At 41.7% G+C, this 8527-nt stretch overlaps 1 pseudogene; it reads left to right on the top strand.

Moving 5' to 3' along the window:
* The first annotated feature begins 2994 nt into the window (after nucleotides 1-2994).
* Nucleotides 2995-8527, top strand: part of LOC102818087 — a 20241-nt pseudogene continuing 14708 nt past the window's right edge.

Consider the following 8527-nt stretch of genomic DNA (forward strand, 5'->3'; position numbering starts at 1 on the left):
AAATACCTCAGGAACATATCACCCTACTCCAGGCGGACCTCATCAGCCATTATATGGAATGGCCCCTAGCCACTACACTCCAGCTTTGGGACAAGCTACAATCAGCCATCAGATGGTGGTTTGCTTTAGACTTTGTTGTTATGTGCCGTGGAGTGAGTTCTGACTCATAGCGACCCTGTACAGGGTTTCCGAGGCTGTAAATCTTTACGGGAGCAGAATGCCTCATCTTTCTACTGCGGAACAGCTGGTAGTTTCGAACTGCTGACCTTGTGGTTCGCAGCCCAATTCATAACCACTATGCTAGACTTTAGCATATGCTTAAATCGGGAAGGCTTGTTTTCCCTATGTGGGAGCACCACCTACTTGTGTTTGCCTGCTAACTGGACTGGAACCTGCACTACAGTATTTCAGTTGTTGTTGTTGTCAGGTGCCATAGAGTCGGAACCGATGCATAGCGACCCCATGCACAGCAGAACGAAACAATGTCTGATCCTGGGCCAACCTCACTACCGCTGCCACACTTGAGTCCATCAATGATGCCACCTGGCCGATCCATCTCATTGGGGGTATTCCTCTTTTTCTCTGACCATTTACCCAGCATGACATCCTTTTCCAGTGACTGTTCCCTCCTGACAATATGTCCAAAATATGAGAGACAAAGCTTAGCCATCCTGGCCTCCAAGGAACACTCTGGCTGCACTTCTTCCAAAACAGATCTATTGGTTCTTTTGGCAGTCCGTGGCACTTTTAGTATTCTCCTCCAACACCACAATTCAAAGGCATCAATTCTTCTACGATCTTCCTTATTCACTGTCCAGCTTTCGCATCCATATGAGGCTATTGAAAATACCATGGCTTGGGTCAGGCGCACCTTAGTCCTCAAGCTGACATCTTTGCTGTTCAACACTTAAAAAAGTTCCTGTGCAGCAGATTTGCCTAATGCAATATGTTGTCTGATCTCTTGACTACTGCTTCCATGAGTGTTAATAGTTGATCCAAGAAGAATGAAGTCCTTGACAACTTTCAAGTTCCTGATATTTCCCTGGCCCCAGGAAATGCTAATACCCCTGTTCCTATAGAAATGTTTATCCCAGCACAGACAAATCAGAGACAAAAATGAGCTATTTAACTAATACCTCTGCTTGTAGGCCTAGGCCTAGCTTAGGGCTGGGGGCAGAAGGACTAGGCACATCCTTACACGTTTTAGACTCCCTATCGAAAGAACTTTCAGAAGCCCTCGAGATAATGGAAGGAATTCAGGTCCTTAAATCACAAATAGATTCTTGAGCAGCGGTAGTATTGCAAAACTGCCATGGCCTAGACATATTAACAGCCAAACAAGGAGGCCTTTGCCTAGCCCTACAAGAAGAGTGCTGTTTTTACGCAAACAAGTTGGGGGTAGTACACAACGTGATCCAAAAATTTTTTAAATCGAGCTGTGCACCTCCAACAACAGGCAGATAGTAAGTGGAACTTCTTCTCTGGGCCCAACAGGCCCCAACAACCATTATTTTGAATATTGCTATAGCCCCCTGCATTCTAGACTTCCTTACTCATGCCATCACAACCATACCAAGGCTAAAGATGCTACTCCAGGAGCAGGCCAGATCTATGCTACTTCTCCAATCCCAAGGAAACAAGCACCGAATCACCACCTCCTAATCAGCAGGAAGTAGCCAGAACTGAGTCTTTGGCCAATTTCCTATACAGAAAAACCAGGAAATGAGAGAAAGCTCTTAGGCTATTGTAATGTAAGTTTCCATTTCCCAAGGCTGTTTAGTTTCATTTTCCCCCCAAAGACAGCGGTCACTCTATGCACCCTGGTACCCCCTCACCACTGCTTGGCAACCATGACTCTCCCCCTCATCTTTCCCTTGCTATAGGATAAAAACACCTAGCCTGTATGGGGAGGGGGTCTTTGACTCAGGTCGGGGCCCTCTCCCAGGTTTACTTAATAAACCTGCCCTTTTTGTTGAGTGGCTCTCTTGCTCTTCTTTTAATAACCATTCTGTTGCCTACACTTTTTTTTTTTTTAATGTTTTATTGTGAATTATATGATAGTTTACATGGGAGAACATTAGTTTTACATTCATCCTATTGTATATATATCGTTTCATTGCCATGGTTACAACCCCCTCCATGCATCATCAACCAACCAAAGGGTATACCCTGCAAGCCTGCCCCCCCTCCCCCAGTCATCAGCACACAGCCCCTCTCCCTCTCTGGGTCTAAAACCCCCAGCTGCTCCATCTCAGGGATCACTGCTTCTCTGGGTAGGGTCCTGCTCTCCGCTCTTCTCCCTTCATGGTCCCAGGGACCTCCACTCCTAGACTTGCCTACACTTCTTACAAATCCATTACATGTCGATTTTAAGAAAGAAAAAGAGGCCAGCCTGCATTACATTACTTTTCCTGTGTACAGGGAGTCAGGGTGGCAGTAGGTTTTGAGATCAATAGTTCAGCTGGGTCTGCTGCTTAGTTTCCTAAAGGAAATGTAGGGTATGGTTACCACACAAAGAGGAATGGGATGCTGTAAGGCAAACTTAACCAAAATGAAATACATCTGTTTTCCCCAAATTATTCTTCTCTTCCAGTATCCCCATTTTAACATACCTGATTTCATGAGCCAGAAACCTAGGTACAAACTTCATAATTTTTCTCCTGTTAACTGTTGCTAAGGTTTTCCAAGGAGCAGCTGGTGGATTTGAACTGCAGACTTTGCAGTTAGCAGTCTACTGCTTATCCTACAGAGACAATCAGTTGTCAAGTGCCATCAATTTACTTCCTTCACATCTCTCCATTGCTCTCCATCCTGGTGTAAACCACCATCATCTATATGACCTGCCCTTAATCTAGAACTCTACTCTCTGGGCTGCAAACCACAAGGTTTGTTCAAACCCACCAGGTGCTTTTTGGAAACCCTATACAGTGTTTCTTTGAGTTGGAACCTACTGGACAGCACTTGACAACAGCAGGAACACCCACCTCCTCAGCCATGCTACGTATCCCTCAACATGACCCAACAGAGAAAGACATGGTCTTCTTTCAGATTCTTGAATTGGCGACTGTGCTACCTCTTGTCTCTGAGTTTTTCACTCTGCCTGGAACGCCACTGCTTACCCTTCAGATCGAAGCTGAAATGACTGCTGGTATTACAACAGAAGAGTTTGTTTTTCTCAGACCTCACAATCTAACTCAGGGTCACAGTGTTTCAGAGCTGATGGACTCTTTATTCGTAGCACTTATCCCAGTTCATAATTGATAAGGTTATTTGCCTACTCTTTTTATCTTCATTAGTATAAACTCTGTGTGGGCAGAGGTCAATGTCAGTGTTAATGTGCTATCTAGTACAGAGCTGGGCATATGGTGGGTATACCCCATAAATATTTAATTAATAAGTGAATGAAGAACTAGTAGCCAGAATTTGTAGAAACAAAGTCACAAAATTATGTATCACCCAGCCGAGTAGTATGCTAGAGCTGACTGTGTGCGCCTCTCCTCAACTCTTTGTTCAGTGACTTCATGTTGGTAGCTTGAAATTGGCCATAAATTGCACAGAAATTGGAAATACTACTCCGAGTTTCATTTTTTGTCTTGGAGACCTGATAGTTAAATTGCTTCCAGCACACCACTCCTTTACACCATTGCCATAAAAACTTGATTTTATCCAGATCTCATTTTACCCACAACCCCTGCGTCACTCAAGTTCTTCCCTACTAAAATCCAATTTCACACACAACTTGGTGCTATCCTCTCACACTATTTTTAACCTCTGTTGAATTAACCACAAACCCATTTTCTTCTAGGATGTATTTCCTACAGTCATTTATAACCCAATATTCTTGAAACAAGGAGTCCTAGTAACATAATGAATTACGAGCTGGAGTGCAAACCACAAGGTCAGTAATTCGAATCTACCAGGTGCTCCACAGGAGAAAGATGAGGTTTTCTGTTCCATAAAGATTTACGGCCTTGGAAACCCTATACAGGGATACTATGAGTTGGAACTGACTTGATGGCACATAACCACCACCACCACCAATAGTATTCTTGAAGTACTATTGTTAACCCAAATCACACTTGCTAGATCACATAGAACTCAGTGTCATCACTAGCTAATGTAGCACTAATTTGGGTCATCCAGACACGCTGCAGAATTTATTTTCAACCAATATTGTTGTGTATACAACAGATATTAGTATTCTGGTTAGGATGAATTTACTTTGGATTATAAGGAAAAGAAAGTAGATGTCAGCCTGTATAAGGGGGAGTTTTAACTCAAGATTTGGTGAAGAATAATAGTAATAAGAATAGTCAATATTTTGGGGATATCTATCTGTACCACTACAGGAGGAGGATGAGGCTTTCTGCTCCTCAGAAGATTTAAAGCATCAGGAAACCTATACAAGGTCGCTATGAGTCGGAACCGACTCCACGGCACTTAACAACAACAATTGGTATCACTAAGCACTTTATCTGTACTAACTCATATAGTTCTCACAACAACCCTGTGAAGTAGATACTATTATTTGCCTTGTTTTAAAAATGACTGTAAAAAGTATATGTAACATAACATTTGCCAATTCAACATTTTTTATAAGTATGCTGTTGTTTAATACTGTTGAGTTCGTTCTGATTCATAGCTACCCTGTGTAGGGTTTCCAAGGAGCAGCTGGTGAGTTTGAACCACCGATTTTGTGGTTAGTAGTCCAGTGTTTATCCAGTAGCACCACATCAAGACTCCTTTACATGTATAATTCATGGTAATTTTCTGGTCTTAACAGATAAGGAACTGAAGCACAAGGTTAAATATTTTGCCTAAGACCACATGACTAGTAAGTAGCAAATCCAAGATTTGATTGGAGGCACTTTGGCTCTAAAAAAATGCATTCTCTAATTGTTATCAGGATTGATTGTGAGGGTTGGATATGTAAAGGTAGATGTTTTGTAGCAAGGAGGGGAGTGATTAACTTTGCATTCTAGGAGTGGAGGTCCCTGGGACCATCAAGGGAGAAGAGGGGAGTGTGGGACCCTACCCAGAGAGGCAGTGCAGTGACACCAGAGATGGAGGCAGAGACAATGACGTGGAGAGATGGAGCAGCTGGGGACTCTAGACCCAGAGAGGGAGAGGGGCTGTGTGCTGACGACTGGGGGGCAGGCTTGCAGGGTATACGCTTTGGTTGGTTGATGATGCATGGAAAGGATTTGTAACCATGGCAATGAAATGATATATATAGGATGAGTGTAAAACTAATGTTCTCCCATGTAAACTATCACATAATTCACAATAAAACATGCTAAAAAATGCATTCTCAACATTAGGCTAAGGCCACCTCCTTGAATATATTTATGAATATAAATATGTTTATATATTAAGTAGCTCTTGATTTTTAAATGTACAGTCAGAGGCAATGTTGTATTAATTAACAAAGCTTAGTCTTAGAAATATTTTCATGGCTAGGGGTTTGCTGTTTTGATTCTTTTTCTAAGATGTAGCAGTTGTGGGAACACAGTGGCTCCATAGGATAAACAATGGACTGTGAACCACAAGGTTGGCAGTTTGAGTCCACCAGCCACTTCACAGGAAAAAGATGAGCCTCAGAAACCCTACTAAGGGTCACTGTGAGTTGGAACTGGTTTGACGGTACTTAACAACAACAACATAGCAGTTGTGTTCATAGCATTAAGTCAATCATTCCTCCCAGTGGGCTGATGGATTAGTTATGGCTTTTGAGGAAGCAGCCTTGGGGGAGAGAACAGTAAGAGCCGGCACTGGGTGAAGAACAGCAGCTTGGGGAGTTGGGGAGGCGAGAGGGACAGAGGTGGTGGTAGCCTGGAGAAGCACTAGGTCTAGATAGGACCCAGTCGGTTCATGACGTGGGGCTGTCATGGTTGACACAGCCTTTATGTTTGGATGACAATTTAAGATCCCATTCTGGGTTGACAGGATTCAGCATGGCTAAATCATGTTCACTAAGAACACATCTGCCAACAGTCACATCTGTCTTGAAGTACAGAATGTCTGGATCCTAAGAGTGTCCTGCCCTGGGACCAGGGATGCTACATGCTCCCTGATTCATTCACGTATTTCCTCCTTCAGTGTCTACAATAATGAATAACTAATCAGCTAGAACCATGTGAGTGGGATAGATAGGAAATGAAAGATTTCCCTGGGAATTCACAGACGCTGTCTCCAACAAATTGATGTCAGAGCTAGGGTTATAGTGCACTCTAGAGGACACATTAGGAACTTGTCCAGTATCAGATTTTGGATGTTGCAGGTTAGGATAGGCTAATTCCATCAACATGACAATGAGTGTGAAGAGGAAACAGGGCCTGTTTTGTTCTCTTGTACAAGATAGTACCTAACAACCACAAGAAGAACAGCTCCATCAGGGAGTCCGTGGGTGGTACAAACAGTTAGCAAACTCAACTACTAATCAAAAGTTTCAGAGTCATCTCAGAAGAAAGGACTGGCAGTCTACCACTGAAAAATCAGCACTTGAAAACTATATGGAGCCCAGTTACACATGGGGTGGCCATGAGTTGGAACTGACACCTTAGCAACTGGTTTAACTCCATCATAGGCAGATGATTTAGTAAGCAGTTGGTGTCTAGGGTGCCTGGAAAGCAGGCCCATAGAGTGTGACTGTATGGGGGTGGTGAGCTGGCTTCTCCTAACTTCATACAATAGTCAGGGAAACAATTATAGAGGGCAAAATGTGAGAAAAGCTGATAATGGCCCACAGATATTAAAAAATGTGAGGATGGGGGAAGGTAGAACTCCCAATGAATAGTTTACATTTTGACTAGACAGGTCTGGTGAAAAGAGATGGGGATAAGATTTTTATGATTCAAAAGTGAGTAACTGTTATCATGACTAATTACAATTGTCACAACTGTAAAGGTAGAAGTTTTGTAAAAAAAAGGGGGGGAGTAGTTAATCTTTCAGTCCAGAAACAGGATCCTAGGACTATCAAGGGAGAAGAGAACAAGCAGAAGGCAGGAACTTATCCAGAGTAGCAGTTATACCAGAGATGGAAGCAGAGATGAGGACAATGGAGAGATAGAGTAGCTGAGGACTCCAGACTCATGAAAAGAGAAAGGCTATGTGCTGGCAGCCAGGAGGCAGGCTTGCAGAATGTGCCCTTTGGTTGGTTGTTTAGATGATTGTATATTCCTGAGTGTTTTTGTGTAAGATCAAAACCAACCAACCAACCAACCAACCAACCAACCAACCAACCAACCAACCAACCAACCAAGGGAATAGAATCAAATACTGTTGAAAAACGATAAACAGAGGGGATTGTAATCATTGCAATGAAATGAAATACAATAGGATGAGTGTAAAACCAATGTTCTCCCATGTAAACTATCACTCAACTCACAATAAAAACTTTTTTTAAAAAGTGAGGAAACCAAAGGTTGAGAATAGAAGAACTTACTCCCTTCTTTAAGCAGACTGCTATTAAGTGCTGTTGAGTCAGTTCTGACTCATAGGGTTTCTGAGGAGTGGCTGGTGCCAACCTTGCAGTTCAAACTGATATTATAGTTGAGTGCTTATCTTACAGCACCACACCAGGACTCCTGAACCAGACCTAGTAAGGTAAATTAAATGAGAAAAGAAGACATAGCCAGTAACTTTCCAAACAGAACTGGATACATGCCTTGGGTTATTTTGGATATCCAGTTCATTTGAGAAGTGCTCTGATTCCATTGATTCTCCGTATTCATCAGGAATAGTTTGAGATACAAGAGATGTTGTACCTGCAAGTGAAGTAACAGTATGTTTTTGTTGGAGTGGGAAAAAATAAGTTTGGGGAGAAGGAAACATAAAAGCAAATAAGTTAAAGATTTTCTTCTTAAGGATGAGCATTCTTAAAATGTGTGTTTAACTGTTTCTCCATCAGAGTTCCATCTTTGTGGTTTGAACCTGAGACTCAACTCTTTGATATGATTATATTTAAAGTTAGTTGGTTAAAAGTTCATATTTAGATGTCTAGTATTTTATTATTTTTTCTTGATGGTTTATTCTAATTACATAAAAGAATTGCTTATTGTGACTACAGTAAGCAATTTGTTTAATTTATGACTACAGTAAGAATTAGAGATGTGGAAAAGTTGATTTATTCTGATAATGACTAAAGTTTTGTGTGTGTCTTTTGTGTGTGTGTGTAAATACTGCAGGGATTGGTTTAGTAAACTTTTTACTGAAGTAAACCATTCTCAGAGAGAAGTGCATAGATCATAAGTATCATAAGTGTACACCATGTAAATCAAACATGCTTTTTTCCTGCTGCCTCTAATCAGTGACCTCTCTCTCCTCCCTAAGGAAGCCACTCTCCTGACTTCTAAACCCTTAAGGTAGATGTATGTTTAGTTTTAAATATCTTAAAATTATCATCCTTGACATTTTTTGATCACCATTCCAGATACTTCCTATGGAAATATATATAGATAGAAGTCTTTGAGGACTAATGTGTGCCTGATCCAAGCCATGGTATTTTTTATTGCTTTATATGCATGTG

The sequence above is a fragment of the Chrysochloris asiatica genome, unplaced genomic scaffold (genome assembly GCF_000296735.1).
Source record: "Chrysochloris asiatica unplaced genomic scaffold, ChrAsi1.0 scaffold00026, whole genome shotgun sequence".
In the NCBI taxonomy this organism is placed as follows: Eukaryota; Metazoa; Chordata; class Mammalia; order Afrosoricida; family Chrysochloridae; genus Chrysochloris; species Chrysochloris asiatica.